General features: G+C 48.4%; 2 protein-coding genes across 3 annotated transcripts in view; one reads left to right on the top strand and one right to left on the bottom strand.

The window, feature by feature from the left end:
- COLGALT2 (collagen beta(1-O)galactosyltransferase 2) overlaps positions 1-4,493 on the bottom strand; it is a 154,614-nt gene extending 150,121 nt beyond the window's left edge. For both annotated transcript variants that reach the window (XM_083847106.1, XM_083847104.1), the window contains exons 1-2: positions 4,214-4,493; positions 3,970-4,062 (exon numbers count right to left, since the gene is read on the bottom strand). The gene's annotated coding sequence lies outside the window, so the exon portion shown is untranslated. The remainder of the gene's footprint in view (positions 1-3,969; positions 4,063-4,213) is intronic.
- Positions 4,494-4,737: 244 nt separating this feature from the next.
- The window catches only part of LOC310903603 (uncharacterized protein C1orf21), a 105,935-nt gene continuing 91,853 nt past the window's right edge, over positions 4,738-18,819 (top strand). Inside the window, exon 1 of the mRNA XM_083847153.1 lies at positions 4,738-4,968. The gene's annotated coding sequence lies outside the window, so the exon portion shown is untranslated. The remainder of the gene's footprint in view (positions 4,969-18,819) is intronic.

Here is an 18,819-nt window from a genome sequence, read left to right as displayed (position 1 = left end):
ATCACTTAAATATGTAAAGCTAGACTTTGATGTTAATGCACCATTAAAAAGAAGCCGGGGAGTTCACACGTCTGTTCCTGCATGGCTTGTCAAACAGCAGAACAGCTCAAAGAGCAGCTCCTTGATTTACAACATCAAACCCACTTCAGCAAGTTTGCCATCTTGTACAAATTTTTGTAAGTGACATCTGTAAATTTTACAGGGCATGGAAAATCCATGAAAGGAGACTAAATCTAGATAGCCTGTGCATTTCTGTCCTCTCTTCCTTATCAAGCAGCACCAGCAATCTCATCCAAGTGAGCCTGGCTCTGATTCTCCTCCTGTCCTTAGGGACAGAGGAATGGCTTAATCATCCTGGCTGTCAGAATCCTTTCACGGTAATTGTATTTTCCAACCTTAAAGATTATGTTTACAAAGACCTTTGAATATCAGCATGTTTAGGTAATAGTGCCATGTTTTGGAACTATTATTCTTAAAGGGAAAATGAATGTGCTGTGGTTGAGGTTTACATTAGCATCTCCCAGGCAGGTTCTAGACACCTATCGGTTAGAACCTTTAAGACCAACAACTTACACACATTTTAGTTTTCCTCTCAACTATCATTAATTAGGAAAATTGTGTAGCAATTTCACCTATTTATCTGTAAGCTGGGCCATGACTTCTCTAATTTTTCCTATTTCTGAAATACAGAGCTTCATTAAAGTATCAGGAAATACTGACATTTCGATGCCAAATACTTCTTTTTTCTATAAACGGGCTAAATCAGTGTTTCTAAACCACCGTTTTAATTACCCTCTTGCCTTTTCCAACACTCCCTTTTACATTTTATATCTTTGAGGCTTGTTCAGCACATATACCAGTTGCAACACTTAAATCTCCCTACATACTTAGTGACAGTGTACTGAAAATGCTCTTTTGTGAATGTAAGCATGCTGTAATGTGAGTATGAGCATAAGAAAACAGGCACATAATCCTGCCACAACTGCATCCACACTGGAGGTAATATATAGCAGCCAGGGTAAAAACCATACTCCACTAAAGCAGATTTATCAGAATAGAAAAAACATGTCGATCAAGCCAACAAATAATCTATCATAGTGTAAAATTTCAATCTGAGACACAAATTCACCAATTTGTGCACAACTTTAAAGCCTGCTGACTTTGTTGGAAATTAAATTGCACACATCCCTGTCTGCTCCAGCTAGTTCATTGCTGTGTCAGGGTCAATATGAACAAACCTCCCACTTACGTCAGACGTAGCCTCACTTGGTAACAGCTTCCCGATTACAATCCTATTGATTTCAGTGGCACACAAGCTATTGTCTTAGAGAAGAAAGGGTTCTAAAATCTAGCACGGGAGAATTTAGCCCGGAGTTGGAGCTTCTTTCAAAAGAAGACTATCAGTTGCAGTCTGGAGCAATCGACTCTCTTGATATTCATTTCTACCCTCGTTCTTCTCCTTTCAAAGATTTTTGAGTGTCTTGCAAGTTTTTTTTTTCTTTTTCTTACATTAATCCTCTAACCAGAAAAGGCTAGAAAGAGTTTTGTCTTTGTAAATTTTATCTCTGGCTACTCTTTAAGTCCCTGGATACCACACTCGAAGTCAATTCATTCCCACAGCACCAGGAGCACTGAATCGAGAAAGCTGGTTTCTTTTTCTTTCAAGATGAAAGCTGTTGTCTTCTTGCAGAAACAACCCCCTGCCCTGCCCTTGGTTTTGATATTAAAATCATAATTTGTTCTCAGGGTAATGAGCTAATAATCGGGTTCAGGCACCACTAGGCAGGGGCAGAGAATCAGGTTCAGCTGACACTTGGTACTAAATACATTCTGGAGATCAGAAATTGTTTACACTACTTATCATCTTCCAGCTTCTAAAAACAACTGCCCAGTATGCTGTGTCAAAAAATGAGTAAATCAAGCATGAGAAAATAGGGAAATAAGTATTTTCTTCTTTTAGAAGTAACATTGACTATACTACAGTAGTATACAAAGAGTTGATCAACAAATTTGTGCATGGGGAAGTAGATATACATGTAAGTAATTCTATTATGAACGTTAACTAGCAGCATGCATCACAAGGAAAACATCAGAGAGGTTTGTTCATGGAAGCTAAACAAAATATGTTTGCTTTATGCTGCTCTTTTTTGGTCATTTTTATTGGAAGCACAGTTACAGCAGCATAGCAATCATGTATTTTTCACTGTGAAAGCTCCATGTGTCTTAGGAAACACTATCAGGCACTCTATAGCAAACAGGGTAAAAAGCTAAGTTGGCCAACTTCAAACTTGTCAACCTAGAGTTGAAAATATTCCCTCTTCTGGAATCTCTTGATGTTGCTTATGTCCACCTTTCTGGTAGTAATTTCCAATTCGGAGAAAAATAATTAGATTGCTAGAAAGAGGAAGGTAGCAGTGACTGCAAATGGGATCTTGCCAATGATTTGGCAAACAAACTGTTATTTATCTTAACATTTTCATAATGGTGAAGGAGAAATGTCCTTAGATATAAACATCTCTGCCTGGTTTACTGGAAGATACTAAAACTGTAAATGATAAGAAAAAGTATGCTTACTAAAGTCTTTCTAGTTCACATGGTAGCACTTCTTGGCAGAAACAACCTGAAAAAGCTATATAAGCCTCACCCCAGCCTCCATTTTTTCAGTCAACAGTCATTTTCATGAAAAACTATGCCTCCATATCCACAGACTGCTTCTGTGAATACAAAAAAAAAAGTTTTGCCTGTGAAATTTTGAGCACATGCTGCAATAAAGCTAAAAAGGATTGAATTTTGGGGAAAAAAATTCACAATAAGGTAGAGAACCACTCTGGTGTCCCATTGCTGAGTGGGAGAAGGACACCAAAGGCAGAGGAGTCTCTGCTTCTGCATCTCTTACCCTATTTAGATGTCTGGTGTATTCTCACCCCAACACACTGAGACTCCTGCCCTGAGATGCTCTGGGTGCTGGGACGTTCTCCAGAGCATGCCAAGAAGTCCATCCACAGAGATTTCTTCTCTGTCACAAGACTTTTAGGTCAAGGAGTGAGAATGAAACAAATCCCTGCCCTTGTGCTCACAGGCACCCTTTCAAAGTATTGAACTGCTCACACAAACACTGCACATAAAATCAGAGAGCGTGTAACGACAGCTTGACCTGATAAAGTCCTATCGCTGCATGACTGCCATCCCCGGTGTGCAAACAAGATTTCAGTGAAGTAATTAAAAAGCAGAGAGTAGATAATAACTGTAATTTTATTTGTAACAGTCAATGGAACAGGACAAACTGGCTAGCGGGAAAATTTTTAAAGGATTTTCAAAATGACTATAAAAATGACACAAGTACTTTACATTACCCTGTCTGATTACTTGTGTTTGACACAAAGCATTAGAAAGGGGGCATTTTTAATACTAACTTACTACTGTTAAATGGGCTCTTATGAGGCTCTTCACTTTAATTAAGGATATGTTCCTATTTTAAACATCTTCAGAACCTTAAGTGTGATGCATCTGTTTCAAAATTACAATATAGCCAAGACAGAGCAGACAATGAGTCTGTGCAGCATTCGTATGCCTTCGGGTTAGGGTACTTCTGCAAACAAACCCGTACTCTTATGCAATGTAAATAATACCCATCACCAGATGATTTATCTGTGAGATCTTTGGAGGCAGGAAGCTATGCAGAAATGTCTCAAAGCCACAGCGTGAAGTAGAGAAAGTGTAATGAGATATTTAGCTAATGTTATCGATAATCCTACAAAACAAGGAGGAAAGAATGGCGGGGATACAGTTGCAGAAGGGAATGGTGTTTAAACTTAATGCCAAAAGGACCCGAGCTTAAAGGGGTGGGGAAAGGATTTCCAGGGTTCAGCCTTACTGATAAATCTTTGCCCGGTCCAGCCCAATTGCCTTCATTTAAGCAGAAATGGGGACATATTTCTGTATATTTACATGGCCCCGGTGTGTCCTTACCCAACATCAGGGAGACAGACGGCCATCAGGCCTCCAGCCCCCCGTCCCTGCCAGGGCAGAAGGTGAGGCCAGGTCACTGCCGGTTCAGCACTTCTGTAACGAGAGCCCACGCACAAATTCTCATTAATTTTAAAAGCACGAAGCGCTGAGCCCAGCCCGTGCAGCAAACCGCCCCTGCGTGAGTCAGGGCCCTGTCCGACCCTACTCAGCACATTTAGGCATTGCTGCTTTACTGGGAGCTTACCAGAGAAACTGGGAGGACAGGTTACGCTAGCGCATCTGCCTTTCTCATCCCATTAGAGTTTGGACAACTCCGAGTCAGGGATTTTCGCCGAAGCGCGACAAACTGATACTTTGGATTCGGGAGGATGTGAGGCGCTGCAGGAGCAGACGCGGCCGCGCAAGGCCTTGCACCCTGCCATCCCTCTGCCCTGAAATTTCGGCGGGCCCGGTGGCGGCCAGCCATTGCCGAGGTGCGGGTCGCTGCCTTCGCCTCCGCCAGAGCCCGCAGCGCAGGAAGGTGCCGGTAAGAGGCTGCCGCCAGCACCGCGCCTCGCCCCGAGCCGCCACCCCCAACACGCGCCTCGGCGGGGGGCAGGCGGCGGGGCCGGGCAGGAAGGAGCCGCTGCCCCGGCTCCTCGGAGGAGCCTCGAGGGCGACCGTGAACGGCCGGAGCAGGACAGGCCGCCCCTCGAGCCCGGCGTCACCCGGGGGGGGCCGGGGTTCGGCCCCAGCGGCGGGAGGAGCGGGCGGGCGGCTCCTCCTCGGCTCCGTCCGCCCCCCGCTCCGCTCCGCACCGCCCCGGCCCCGCCTCGGCCCGCCCCGGCTGCCCGGAGAGGCCGCTCCGCGCCCGGCTGCCGCCGCCTTCGCGCTCGCACGCTTCGCCGGAGCCGCCCGCTTCGCCCCGCGCCTCCCCGTCCCTTCTCCAGCCCGCGGCCGGCGCCCGCTGACGGCTCTCGGCGGCGGGGGAGCCGCTGCGGGGCGGCGGCGGTGCCTGAGGTGAGCGCCCCCGGGGCGGCCGCGGGAGGGGGGCGCCGCTTCCCCGGCGGAGGCCCGGGCCTGGGCTGCCGGGAGCGGGGCCCAGCGTCGCCCCCCGGGGCGGGAGCCGGGCCGTGCAGCCTCGGATTGCCTCGTTCCGCCGGGGGCCGACCGCCGAGGCTCTGCGGGCGAGCCTTTATTCACGGCCGGGCTTTGTGCGGGCAGCGGCGCCGGGCACGGAGCGGGGCCGGGGCCCTCCCCTCAGCCGCAGGGCTTCCCGGCGGGGGGAGCAGCGCGTTTTTCGTGTCAAAAAAAAAAAAAAAAAAAAAAAAAAAAAGCAACGCCACGTTCTCTTTGAAGGGGCTAGCGCCGGGCGGCCGAAGCCGGGCGGCACGCCCGCCGCTGCCCGGTAGGTGTCAGGCTGGCGGTGCGGCTGAGCCCGAGGGAGGCGACTCCCCGCTCGCCCCCCTGCTCGCCCCTGCTCGCCCCGGTCCTGCCCTGCCCGGCGCGGCGCTGCCCTGCCGGCCCCCCGTGTCCCTGGGGCGGCCGGGGCCGTCGGGGGCCGCGGGGCAGGGCAGGGCAGGGCCGCCCGCTGGCCGACGCCCGGCGGGGTGAGTGGGGGAGCCTGGCGGTGAGGCCTGCGGGGAGCCGGCCGCGACCCGCGGGTGGGTTTTGTTCGTGCTGGCTCTTCGTTCCTCGGGGGCTGGTGGGAAGTGAGGTGCCCGAACGCGCTCCTTGCCCTCTTTGCTTTCCCTTTCGCCCGGCCTTTTCCGTCCACATGCCCCGTTCGCTTGGATCCTGATGCAAGGATCCTGGCCCCAGCCTGCTGGGAGTGATCCGTGCGGTTCGGTTTTGCTTTCTGAACTTGCTAACCAGCAGGTTTCTGAGCGTCTGCCACATATAGGGGCCGGAGGTGTTTGCCCTTCAGTACAAGCTGAGCACATTGACGCTGCCTGACGCTCCTTAACCTTACGTTAGCCCGAGTGTTGTATAATGGGGCGGCAGGATTGGTGTAAGACTTGGTGGTAATGTCATACAACGCAACTACAAATCTTCCCGTCGTCTAAAGACCCTTGAAATGTTACTCTGTCTCGGGAGGTGCCGTGTCTGTGTGTGTTTCCAGAGGGGTGCGAGGCCTAGGGAGGGCAGGGCCAGCTTGGCACTGCTGACTGGAGATCTCACGTCTAGGCGGCAGAGAGGCTTTTGTGGGACCCGCCATGAAAATGATGCCCTTTGTTTGTGTACACGCGATCGCTTGTTTTGGAAATCCGCTGTATACACGCTGCATAGTTTGCTTAATAGCCTATGTGATAGCTGCGAGTAAGACGTAACAGGGTGTACTTTAATTGCGCAACATTGTTTTCTGGTTGCAAACGTTTCACATTAGCTTGTGCTAGCAGCTTGGACCAGGTGTGAAGTTATTACGCCGCATCTGCACGCTGCGATACATCTCATACTGTAGCCAGCTCTGAAAGCAGTAGCCAGGTGCTTGGATTTTCTTCTTTCTGCATTATCTATTTCACTTTGGTTTTTGTTTTTTTCAAAAAGCAGGGTGCTGAAATGAGTGATTTTGACCAATCTGTCCTGGAGACTGCAGCCTAGTTACTTAAGGCTGCTGTAGTTTGTTACGCAATCAGATTAACAAAGTTGAAATGATCATTCAACTTCGGGTAAACAAATGATATTTATAACATCATAGGTTAGGTTGACTGTAGCCGAGAGAGGTGCTGCAGTTAGCGCATTGCATATATTTGACCAAAACGCAAGGGATGGACACAGTGACGTAGTAAATATGTCTTGGTAAACTTCTCAGTATTATAATGTGCTTACTATTGATTGCCTGTATTCCAGGAGCTTCTGCAGTGCATTAGGCGCAGCCCGCGTGCGTGGGCAAAGTTGCTTGCAGCTTCATTTAGGTGACGAGCAAACGTCTTTGTGCCCAGCCCGACGCTGCCTGGGGTGCTGCGTGGGCTCTGCTTGTTGCGGCACAGGTGTTGCGTCCAAGATGACCAACGCTCAACTGGAAGCTGTATAAGAAAAAAGTCGTTCCAGACGTCTTTGCTGAAGCTGGCAAGCCCCTCAACCAGTCCATTATTAGTTGGCTGTTTCTCCTTGTTGTCGTGGAAGCAGCGTTGCGGCAGGAGAGATTTTAAGGCTCGTCTCCCTGAATCCACTCGGAGAGGAGGCGATGGGGCGCGGCTGGGGTGGGATGGGCTGTGTGACGCAGGCATCAGCAGCGCCGGCACAGCAAAGGTGAGACCGTGCCGGCGGGTCTGAGAGCTGGGAGGCAGGAGAGGGAAGCGTGCGATGTGGGGGAAGAAGCTGGAGAGGAGGGAGGCGTTTATCCGTGTTACGGCAAGGACCGCTTGTCTGAGTCTGTCTGTGCAGGGCCTAGCTGGGGACCCTTATCTGTGGTCGCAGCTCGTAGTGCAGCCATCTCGTGTGGGCTGCGGTGCCGTGGAAGCGCACCTCGCTCTAAAAATACTGTAGCGTGAAATATGCCCACTGGTATGACGGTGTGCAGTGGCGTAGGGCGTTTGGGGGCAAGAAGGAATAACTGACTCATGTCAGTCAGATGGCCGGAGGCCTTTGCATTGACGTGGAGCTTGAGCCCTTCCAATCTGCCTCTTGTTCAGGGAAAGGTAAGGTGCTGCTCCTCCGTCTTTCTGCAGAAGATGATAGAACAGCGCTGTATTTTGTATAATCATTCAAAAAATATTCTGGAAAGTTTTTTTTTGTTTTTAATTGTTGTTACTTATTTCCTTGTTGCCTCTGTTTAAGCAGGCATCTTAATTGCAAAGGGATTTCATAGGCACTTGCAAATTCATATTACTATGCTACCGGCTTATCCTTGTGCTATATTACGTATTTGCAACTAAATGTATGCAAGCACATTTTGGGTGTACTGGAATCTAAAAAGGTACTTTTGGCAACTGGAAATACCGTTCAGGCCGTATTATTGTAGGACGCACAGAGAAGAGGTGGTGTGTAATGTGATGAGCAGTCAGTAACTTTAAGACCATGTCTTCTACTGGTACTAGTCTACTTCAACTCCAATTTATTGACAGGTCGGTGTCTTCTTCAGCTTCGTGAGCTGAACAAGATCAGTTGCTCTCGGGGAGACCAGAGCTCTGTCTAGCTCAGTGTCTGTCCTCTGACGGTGCTGCCTAACTGCAGTGTTGTCGCTGTCCTGGTGCAGTCTTCCAGCAGTCCCTGCTCTGCGAGGACTTTGGGCTGGCAGTTCCAGTTGTGTGTAAGAGCTGCTGATGGACGGGCTTCTCTGGAATAGTTGATTGCGTTTTGAAAACCTGTTGGTGTTCACAGCGTTAGTGTTCACAGTGTCCTGTGCTGGTGAACTTCCAGCGCAGCTGTGCACTCTGAAAAGTATTTAAAATCTTTTTGTTTGTTTGTTTTACGGCCAGCCATTTGAAGCACCCGTCTTGTGATTTTATCTGAGTTTTGGGAGATTATCTTCCTTTTTAGATTTTTACATGGAAAATACTATGTTTGGAGATGTTGACAAGCCTTAGAATGTATGTGAAGATAACTGCCATGTGTTTGCAGTAAGGTATGCTCCCAGCAACACTTTCAGTCACCTTTCCTAGTTATGTACCATTGCAGCTGTCACATTTAGGTGACTGTATGCAAAAAAATATGTTAAAACCCAAGAAGTAATGAGATTTCTGCAGCTATACATCCTGTACATAGATGTCAGTAAGTCTCAGTTCACGAACCATGCAGACTACAAAAGAGTTGCTGTATGCCAAGCAGTGACTTCAGCAATGTTGTTTGAAGTTCCTGCCAAAGTAAATCTTTGCAAGGTATTTGGTGCACCAGTTTAGGGGATGTGGAAGGATGCGGGAAACAGCATTGAAAAATAGTATGAAACAGCTTGAAGTTAAGAAATACAGCTTCCAAGAAGCGTGGCATCACACAGCAAAACCAAGGACTGGCTCCCTACGTTGGTCTTCTGGTTAGCTTTCACCACACCATCCCAGACCACTTAGTGAATGGGTGGGTGTTGAGAAGTTGCCTTTTAAATCCACAATTTCTTTGTGTAGCGGGCAAGTGGGGTCTTTGGACTGTGAATCAACCTACGGTAATTGCTTTTGTACTGGTGGTCCAGGCGTCTGTGTGGGTTATAGTGGTAATGGCAGTTAGGTTTGGTTTATTAAAAGAGGCCCTCCAGCGGTCCGTTCATTTGTTCTTTATTATTCTGGCAGTTTCTGAGATCCTGTTGTTTAAAGTGGGTCAGACTTTCACTTTTTAAAGCAAACAGAAAGTGTTTGTCTTGTCACTTTATACTGCTATTGCACCCTCGAGCCGGTGAATTTAGGATTAAAGTGGGTGGAATTTCAGTTTACCGGTTTACGGATGGGATAAGAGTAGAGAGTGACCTGGCAAACACTTTCTGTTTGTTTTAAAAATAGAGACACTTACATAGCGATGCTATACAAAACAACTGGGCGTGCATATGGGGAAGATCTCCACAACAGAGTATTAATCCAACAGCATCTCCTGCATGGGTGTCTGCTGTAGCGTGCCTCTGAGGGAGGTAGCTGTGGAGTGAAGAGAAGAGATGCCAGTGCCAAGTGACTTCGCTGGAATATTGGGCAGCCCCTGGACAGGGCTCTTCTAAGCTCGTTGAGCTCTTAATGCATTATCTAAACCAGGGAAAAGCATTTGTTCTGCCTGCCTCTTCTGTGGAGCACTGTCTGCTTTAGGTACGTGAGCTGTGAGTTGTTTGCAGAGGCTCCTCCTGACGGGTGGGTTGTGCTTAGGATGACGGGCCCCGCTTTTGGGAGGGGAGCTCAAGTGCTGCTGGTACTGAAAAACCTAAACCACTGAGCATGCCTGAAGCAGCCTCAGGATCACGGAAGGGTCTTTCCTCTTACTAGCAAGTGGCCTCTGTTTTTCTTCTATCTGCGTATCTTTAACGGGAAGCTGTAGACATGATCTTTTTCCAAAACCGGTGGGTAAAAAGCAAGTTTGCTTGCAATGCGTATTTAATAGGAGGAGCGTGGCAGGATCTATATATACAGGTGGGCATTTTCCCAGAAGGGTGTGTTGGGCGGTTCGGGCCATAGCTATGTTGTTGCTGACCAAAATTCTAGCCCTGAGCGTATCTATAAATACCATCGCCTCACCCCTTGGACTCCGTGAAACGATATTTAGCTGGAGCCCAGGCATACGTCAGAACATAAAAGGACCTTGGTGATCGTCTGCTTTTATAATAAACAAGGAAAAATGTATCCAAGTTGCCCAATATCTGCACTGTCCGCACAAAGACAGCTTTCTATTTGGTGAAGGGGAGGCACTTACCTTTTAAACTTTTCTCCTTTGTATTTGTATCTCATCTCATCTCTTTCCAAGTTTTTATTAATAAAAGCATGACAACTTTAATGTAATTGTGCATATTTGACAAATAGACCTGTATGTTTTCGACTTGTGGCTAATTAGATTTGTGGAGCCTGTGCAGTTTAGGATATTGGGCGGGCAGATTGTTTTAGCAGGAAGGCAGGGTCAGGAGCACATTATTATTCTTGCCTTTCTTATGGTGGCGCAGCACTTTCCGTGAACCCGGCAGGTTTCTAGATGGCATGCTGGTGTTGATGCCCTGATCCTGGGGAAAAGGGGTTGAAGTTTGCCTATGGGGAGAATTGCCACTACATTTCTGTGAACGGTTAAATAAAGTTCTAAGTATCGGGTATTTGCACGTCTTTACTAGAAGCAGTCAGAGGAAAGAATCGCTTGGTAAAACAAAGCCAAGGCTGCCTTTGTAGGGCTGGCAGTGGGCTGTAAGCCCATTTCATCTTTCGCTTTGAGGGCTGACTAAGATGTTTCTCTCTTCCGGCAATACCCAGCTTGGGCCCTGCTGCTTCATTCTGCCCATGGGCCTCCTCCTCTCAGCCACGCCGTCGCGTGAAGGCAGCGGAGGCGCAGTAAGCGTGGCGAGGGTCTCTCTGCGGGGCTGGACGTGCGCAGCACTGCCGCCCTGGGAAGCCGCCCGCGGCAGCCGGGTGCCCTCTGGAGCCGGCGCGAGCGGTGCTTGAAGGTGTGGTTGTGATGCTGAAGGACCGAAGGACCGGGTGCTGTTCTTTGCCTTCCAGGGCAGTCGCGCTCCTTACGTACGCACGTGGCAGCTGTGGTCTGGTGGATGCCCGGGGGCTCAGCTTTCTCTCCTGAGCTTTTATTTTTGCGCGAATCTGAAGTGGCAGAACCGAAGCTGCTGAATGAGCCAGGCCAAAGCCGGGGGAGCAGATATGGCTGCTCTCCCCTCCACCCACTGCAGAAATGCACAGAGCAGCAACTGGTATGAGTATTTTGGGGGTGAAAGAGAAAGCAGCCGGGGTTTTCTAACGTTGTCTCTGTTATTTTTTCCACTCGGGGTTCTTACGAAGATAGCTTTTCCTTATGATACATGTTTTTAATTACTCCCTAGTTGTCAGGTATGGGGCCCTATCATTTAAAAGTGGCTGGCCTGCACTAGCCAAACGAAAATCAAAACCTCCCAATGAACAAGCTTCTGAAATAATTTCTGTCGGGTTTTCTCTGTTTAAAAAAAAAAAAAAAAGTCGTATCCTTTCTGCTTTGGTCATGTCATACGTGTATCTTTGAGGTTGAAACTTCCCTGATGCTTGTGGGAGAGGGAGCATTTATTTCTTTTGTCTCATACGCTGCAGTGGTGGATACTAATTAAAATCCAAACAAACTGGGTTTAGGAGGTAGTCTTCCTTTGCCCTCACAGTGAAAATCATTTGTTTGGAAGAGCTGTGAGAATTACACCTGCAGGCGTTCATATAGAGATAAATTAGCCCCTGGCTACCCCAAATCTTGCTGTTTCAGTCGGCAGAAATCTGCCAGGAAGGCTTTTGAAATGGCAACAGCCTGTCTGCGTGTTCTGGAGCAGATTGTGTACCGGGGACCACGGCACAGCCCTGAGCAAGGACGTCAGCAGCGACTGGCGTCCCCAGCACGAACAGACAGACTCCATCAGCCTGACAGACCGGTGAGGAGTGGCGCAACCCGAATGGACAGATCGTGATGATTGCCAGCTGAGAGTAGAGGGTTTGTTTGTTGTTCTCCCCCAACGACAGGAGCTGACGCTGAGGTGGATTTTCCTATGACTAGCGTTCTGCATCTCTGATGTTTTGGCAAGAGTGAGAGTATTTCCTAAAGAGAGAAAAAGAAAAAGAAAAAAAGGAACAAGAGGCCTCAGACTTAGTAACAGCATTTAGGAGAACAACAAATGCTCGGCCTTGTCAAGAAATGTTTCACTGTGCATTTATTTGGGGATCTTTACAAGCATAATGGAAAATTATGAGCTTGATGCTTCACTGAGTTGCGATGGGATTTGGAGGATGTAATTTCTCTAAGATTTTAAAATCCTAGGCTTCGTGATGCAGTTTTTGTTTGCCTTTACGTTTCTGTGCTAGTCTCCGAGCCTTTTTTCTTCCACAAGAGATGCTTGGGCGCTATCAGGGAAAGAGCTTAAAGGAGAATGAATAGAGTGCAAACCAGTCAGAGCTTCCTAGCAGGTGTGTGGGGACTGGGGCGGGCTGGGTTTGGCCTTAGGGAGAAGCCTGTGGCAGAAACCAGGTCGAGCGGCTGGCTGGAGGGAGCACTGCACAGCGTGTCCTGCTCGGCGGCGTCTGTGGCACCGCAGTCCCTTCTTCGGCTGAAGCCCAGGGGTCAGGCCGACGTCCTGGTGATGGTGTTCGCCTGTGCTTCTTGCCTTGCTTGTCCTGCTGTGAGCCAGTGCCTTAAAAGAACCTCTTGAGGTGAGCAGCTTCCCAGAAAGTTGTTAGAAGCTTAATACTGCCGTTTAACGAGGTTTGCGAGTCACCTGTGGCACAGCAGTGCTGACGACTGCTTTTCAATTATTAATTTTCGTACAGCCTGTTTTGGCCATTAAAATTGGTTGGCTATGCAAAGTGGCTCCATAAAATGGAAATTATTAGCTTCTATGTGGGTCAGAAAACATTGCGTGCTTAGCGTAACTCTTGTAGTTAAATGGCCTCCTTTGTTAACCAAATGATTTAAGCACCGGTTGACTCTCAGCAGTGTCAAAACCATACAGTAATTCTTGCTGAGTGTAAATAAAGCGTTTCAGCTTGGAGTGATGACTGCGGGATTGGCTTGAAAGCTATTTTCGGGCCAGAGGTGCAGCCCAGAGCAGGGGGACGGCCGTGGCTCCGCTCCTGGAACGGCGTCAGGACGGGGGATGACTCAGTCACCGCTGCAACTTCCTTGTTGCTCCAGAAAGGTAGCGATTTATTGCAGGTCTGTGTCAGCAGTCAGCAGCCACCCGCCCGCTGCTGAGTCAGCTCCCGAAGCGGTGGGTAAGGCTGCGCGCCCGGTCTCTGCCCGCCGCCTCCTTCCCAGCTCCCTTCCCTCCCGTGCCGAGGGTGCCGAGGTTGAAGCAAGAGCAAACGCGGTCAGGTCAGATCATCACAGAGAGCTCTTGCTGGTGGGTGGGAAACGCGTCCAAACCCAACCAGGCCCTTCCTTTGTAGGCAGAACAGGTTGGGCAGCAGCAGGGCACCGGAGGAGACGCAAAGCAGAAGGCGGAGCTTGCTGAGGATGTTCACTAGGTGCTACAGTTTGAGGGCTCACGTTTTCTGGGGTTTTAGGTTGGCTTGCAGTAGCCAACCTAAAGGAGGAGGAATTTCTTAGCTCCTGATGTTATCAGATGATTAACTGGAGTAAGGCAAATAGTTGTATTGCTGTCGTTCCCCTCCGGCCTTCCCCCTCCAACGACAGGTACAGTACTGCCTGGCTGTGAAATAAAGCTCTTGGTGTCGGGTATAGGAGCGATCTTGTGCATATCAAGGGTAAGGGTTGTGATGGAGAACACCATCATAACGGGCACATCTCATCCTCTCCTCCACCCTGGGGAAAGCACATAAAGAACCCGCTTGCTATTTCTTGCCATTGCAGCCCTTTTCTTTCTAGAGGAAGGCAAATAGTGGAATAACTGTTGTGTTCCTCTATTTTTTTGCCTGAAACAAAATGCAGAAGAAACAAATCTCTTGTTGGGCTTTTTTGCTTTCGGCGCGTGCTTGGGAAAGGCACGTTAGAGTGGTGCCAGTCGTGGTCAGTGTTGCCCACTTTCCGAGACATGACCTTTCACAAGGAGGCGGTACGGTTTTTGTGTGGCAGGGCTAGGGCTGAAGGTCACGGGCGAATTAGCCATGCCAAGGAAGCTATCCAAGACCAAATCTGCAGCGGGTTTTCTGAGCGTGTGAGATGAGCCCTGCTTTTGATCTTGGTTGTGACTCTGAATATCCTGAGGAATAAAAGCCACAAGTAAGGAAGGAGGTGGCCCTGAAGACTCTTTGTTTCTCCTTTGATGGCTCCTACCGGGTGAATCGCAGTGTCAGAGAAGCCGGCAGTCAACAGGAACGAGCAGATCGCTGACCTCTCTGCTTTCCCAGGCATCCAACGCCCTGTTCTTCTCTTCCCGCGCTGTAATCTTCTCGTTCTTTCTCTGTTCCTTCTTCCAGTCCCGGTGATGGCTCATGAACTTGCTTGAAATGGGACCAGCTTTTGTTGCTCTGACAATGCTGAGGGTGCCTGGGTATGAAAAAGTCACCTGTGAGCTTCATGGTCTGCTGCTTTGTGCCAGGACCGCCAGAGCAGCGTGGGTATCGGGGAACGCCGAGGGAGCTGGGGCACGCTGCCCGTGGGAACGCCAGCCTGGCCCCGGATCCAAGGAGACACCAGCACCCTCCTGTAGCATCAGACTGCCCGACTGGTTTTGTAACTCAATTTGAATGCTGAGGAGATGTAAAACAGGAGGCAGGGGTTACTTTCGCCTGTGAGGTAGCGTGTGCCTCCTGGTGCTAGGGGTTGCGGGCTGGATTACCCGCCTCTGTCTACTCGTTGCCTCCCAGTGATCAGCCAGCACGTCTGGTAGGTTTGGCTGGTCACTGGAGATAAGCTGGGACAAAGTTTAATACTGGTTAAAATTAGAGTGCTGTTTTTGCTGTACTTACCTGGCAATGTCACCCCCCTGGTGCTGCGTGCAGCTGCCTTTAACAGTTCCCCTGGGTTTTATCCCATTTGCTACTTGGTTATAGATCTGTTCCAGAAAGGCTTGGACGAAATGAGCGCCCGCAAGGAAAGGTTTAGAGAATGTTGGGAAGAAATATAAAGGAGAACAAGCACGCACCAGAAAATCAGCTTAAAAGTATGCAGTAAGGAGGCAGAAACGCACACGCTTACGGACACAGCTGGAAGGGTGGCGTGGTAGCAAGCGGTGCTCCGGGGGGGAGCTGGGGAACTCAGCTGGAGCTGCTGTGCTCGGGGCCCTCTGGGTGCCTGTGTGGTGCCGAGCATGGTAGGACTGTGGTCTGTTTTGTGCCTTGTGGATGTCAGAAGAATAAAAACAGGTCCCTCTGCTTAGTGCGGAAACATTTCTTTTATTAAATGGAGTGAAATGTGGATTATATTTCTAGATCCCTTGATGAGCTTGAACCTCAGTATCTTAATTCAGTTCTCCTAACAGATTTGCTTTCCAAATACTATTTCTAAGTTCAGTTGTGAAGAAGAGCATTTCCTCTTCCCGCCATGGCCAACACTGATGCTCCCGATGCTGTCCTTGGGCTGGGGTGGCTGCTGCTGTTTCCTGGGGGCTCCTGGAGCTGCTCTCTGCAGGGCAAAGGCAGTGCTACCTGGTGGAGGGTTAATGCTGCTGCTAACTGTAACCGAGCAAATCTGACTCATCGGTCATGGAAGACAGGAGTACAATCAAATATTGTGGCTATATTGATTTGTTTACATATAGCAGAATTATGTAAATATCAATGCAGATTAGGTTTAGGCCCTTTGTTTGCTTGTATTCGGTACCCTGGAGCCAAAACCCGGTACTGCTGAAGTCACGGAGAATTTTACTGCTGAGCTTAGTAAGTATGGGATTTAGCTTCCGAGCATTTAGAGATACAATGGTTTTTAATACTGTTAAGTGCTTTAGAAGAAGGATTTTTGGTGTTTTTTTGTGGCTACTACTATGAAAGCCATATATGCAGGCATATGAAAGGACATCTGAAAGGTTGGTTTCTCTTCGTTTCTGGGGTAGGAGCAGAGCCTGGGCCTGTTTCTGGGTTGTCGTCGTCAGGAGTCGGTATCAATGAGCAGAGAAATGGTGTGGAGAGGGGGAACTCTACAACTGTGCATAAATGCATTAAAGAAGGAGGTGACAAGGTGGACATCTGGAGATGAAATGCGAAGAGCTAAACAGCTGATGGCACGAGGCTGGAAACGTGAAAAGGAGAAGATAAGATGCTGACTAAATAAAACCAGGATGCACTTGCTGTTGGAAGGAAATTGTGTTACAGCCCACACATGGTTTGCGTTACTATCTCAAGGTGTGTGGTACCCAAGCAGGTAGAAATGATAAAAGGCTTCCTTTGCTGTTCTTTATACAGTGTGTAGTATGGATAAACGTTTTCTGAGTGAGAGGCTCAGAACCAAAAGAGTTTTTGGTAGGCTGTGATGGCAGGGTGCTGGCCTTCATGGTACTTCTTCTTGTCAAAGTGGCAATGCAAGAAACGAGCCTGCCCAAATGACGAGGATAGAGGCCGTTCCCGGGCGGTGGGCTGCAGCCAAGGGCAGCGGTGTCGCATCCTGAAGCTTGGTCTTGGGCGGTCACCTCCTGCTGCGTATCTGTTTCCATACGTCCCCAGCTGAGCTTATAGGAGAACAATGATTCTGGAAAGCTCAGGATCGTAGTGAAAGGTTGCTGTTAACTTTTTTTTTTTTTTAAAAAAAAAAGGCTTATTTATGTGGCACAGTTAAGACGAGAGGTCTGGAAAGGCGAAGCCTTCTTTTGCCTGTGCAGTTCCACTTGTCCTTCAGTTTCATGTATGTGAGATAATATAAAAATGCAAACCACCTGTACAGAGCACACGGTGGTTGAGGAGTAAAAGCTCAGAGAAATTGCAAGGTATTTCCCCTGTCCGTAACCAGAAGAAACCACTCAGTTGTGTTGCGGGGTGTGGAGGGGGTGTCATCTGTCTTTCATTTTTTACAGGGTTTTCTAGTCTGCCTCTCAGATGGGTGCTAAAAGAAGTGCTTGCATGTCTTCATTCTCCAAAGGGATGATGGATTATCATCCGATAAGGAGTTGAATGTCCAATTTAAATAGTGAATTTTGAGCACTGTGAGACTGCTCTCGCTCCCTGCATGTTGTTGTTCAGTGACTGTGGCATATGAATGCATGCTAGTGTAAAAACTCTTTCTCGTGTTTATACTCTCTCAATGGTTTATTTTGGTAACAAACTTATTTTTAGATTCTCTTAAGCCAGCAGAAAAATGAACCTGTGGAGCTGGTCATTTTTGTTTAAGATTGCACTTTTTCCCCCCCCAGAAGTCTTCATAAAGCACTTTTCCCCAAGTTTTCTGCCTGCCCACTTTATGAAATCAGGATACAGTTGTTGTGTCTTTTTTCCCCCCACGTTTAAACTTTCACCATAAACTTGCACTGTATTCTTCGGTTCTCCATAAGACTCTCTTCCCTTAGCTGAGGACAGCGTGCAGGGACAGAAGTGATGAGCCGGCAGCACTTTAAGCACCCAGGGTTTGTAATGCCCAGCCAGCTGAAATGCCTCTGTTCTGAAGGTGAGTGGGGGCACCGCAGGCTGTTACTGGTTCCATCTTTCGGTGTCTCCTCATAAGCTGTAATTGCTACTAGGCCTGGCTGAGGTTTTATTTCAGTTTATATGACAAAAATGAACGTAGGATTTGCAGATTTGGGGTTATGCCTTTGTGTTGGGTGCGTGGTTGAACTAGTGTGAGCCTCATGCGGCATTAGGGCTGTGCTGTTTCTTCTCTGTTTTTCTGTTTTTCAAGCAAGTTCACATCAGCTTTTTTTTTTAGTGAGTTAATGCTTTGTAAGCTAAGTAGAATGTCTTTTTATTGATTCAGTGTGGATACGAGCAAAAATACTGAACAAAAGACGAATGCAAACATTTAAGAAAATACCTATAATAAAGGTTCTTCTGACAAGAATTGTGTTTAAGCGAATTGATAACACTCATTTTCGGTATGTGTGTGTCTTTGTGTAGACACATATATATTTTTTGCATCTCAGAAACTATCCCATGTCGTTTGGTAGTGATACAACATGGTATTTGACTGGGTATAAAAGGCAGCAGTGGAGGGCCATCTGTTGTGCACCACTTAGTAGATGCAGGCTGGTGGCTGCAGGCTCCCATCTGCGGCTTCCAGCCATCTTGCTGCTCACCCGGTGCCACGGGACTGTGCAAAATCCAGCGGGTAAGAAGACTTGCACAAAGCATTGATTGCTGCAATACCAATTTCTCTCTTACTCTACTTAGTCATGGTATCCGCTGACGCAAAAGAAATTCCATACTCTGTGCAGATGTGAGAGCAGTGATAACATAAATGCATGCACTTCTGAAAAGTAACGCTGCAGAAAGGCATGTGTCCCTACATGAGGTATATGTGGTAACTGGCAGTATATTTACAACACCCGTAACTTTGTTTATTGTAGCTTTTAAGTAACCAGCAGGAGGCATGACAACGCAGAAGGGCAGACTGCAGAAGAGGCCCGCTCCCAAATAGCCAGCGTCCCCAGACTTCCCGGAGGTTCATGGTGGTGGCAGGCGGAGCCGCGACCTGGGATTCCAGGGTTGGTGACTTTTGCACCTCGTGCGATAACTAGCAACGTACGTGCTGTTGGAGTGGATCACAGCGGTTACTGCGGTATATGTCCTTAAGGAGCCGCGTACAAGCAAGTAAAGATTTCTGGAGAAACAGGTCAGGAAAGTGCAAATAGAGCATGGCAGCAGTACACACCCAGGCCGTGGAAGCAGCACACACCAAGCGGTGCGTTTGTTTCTCTGTTGG

The sequence above is a fragment of the Anser anser genome (genome assembly GCF_964211835.1).
Source record: "Anser anser genome assembly, chromosome: 8".
NCBI classification, from domain to species: domain Eukaryota; kingdom Metazoa; phylum Chordata; class Aves; order Anseriformes; family Anatidae; genus Anser; species Anser anser.
Note: the sequence above shows the minus strand (reverse complement) of the source record. Positions and strands in the feature narration are given on the sequence as shown.